Source organism: Arachis duranensis, chromosome 6 (assembly GCF_000817695.3).
Source record: "Arachis duranensis cultivar V14167 chromosome 6, aradu.V14167.gnm2.J7QH, whole genome shotgun sequence".
Taxonomy (NCBI): Eukaryota; Viridiplantae; Streptophyta; class Magnoliopsida; order Fabales; family Fabaceae; genus Arachis; species Arachis duranensis.
Genome location: NC_029777.3, coordinates 23,289,548 through 23,290,134, shown reverse-complemented (window position 1 = coordinate 23,290,134; position 587 = coordinate 23,289,548).

Here is a 587-nt window from a genome sequence, read left to right as displayed (position 1 = left end):
TCTTGTGCTCCTCTATTTCCAGCACTACAAAGTCAGTTGGAAAGGTGAATGGCCCAACCTTGACAATCATGTCCTTTATTATGCCTGATGGATATTTAATGGATCCATCAGCAAGTTGGAGGCATATCCGGGTTGGTTTGACTTCTCCAGTCAACCCAAGCTTTCTGATAGTGGATGCAGGTATTAGATTGATGCTTGCTCCAAGATCACATAGGGCTGTCTTGATGCAGGCACCTTCTAATGTGCATGGTATCATAAAGCTTCTTGGATCTTGGAGCTTTTCTGGTAAGCTCTTTAAAATGACCGCACTGCATTCTTCAGTGAGAAACACTTTTTCAGTTTCTCTCCAATCCTTCTTATGACTTAAGATCTCTTTCATGAACTTAGCATAAGAAGGTATTTGCTCAAGTGCCTCTGCAAACGGAATCTTTATTTCAAGAGTCCTTAGATAGTCTGCAAAGCGGGCAAATTGCTTATCTTGTTCCGCTTGGCAGAGTTTTTGAGGATAAGGCATTTTGGCTTTATATTCTTCAACCTTAGATGCTGCAGGTTTATTCCTTACAGAAGTGGTTGAAGAAGCCTTGTTA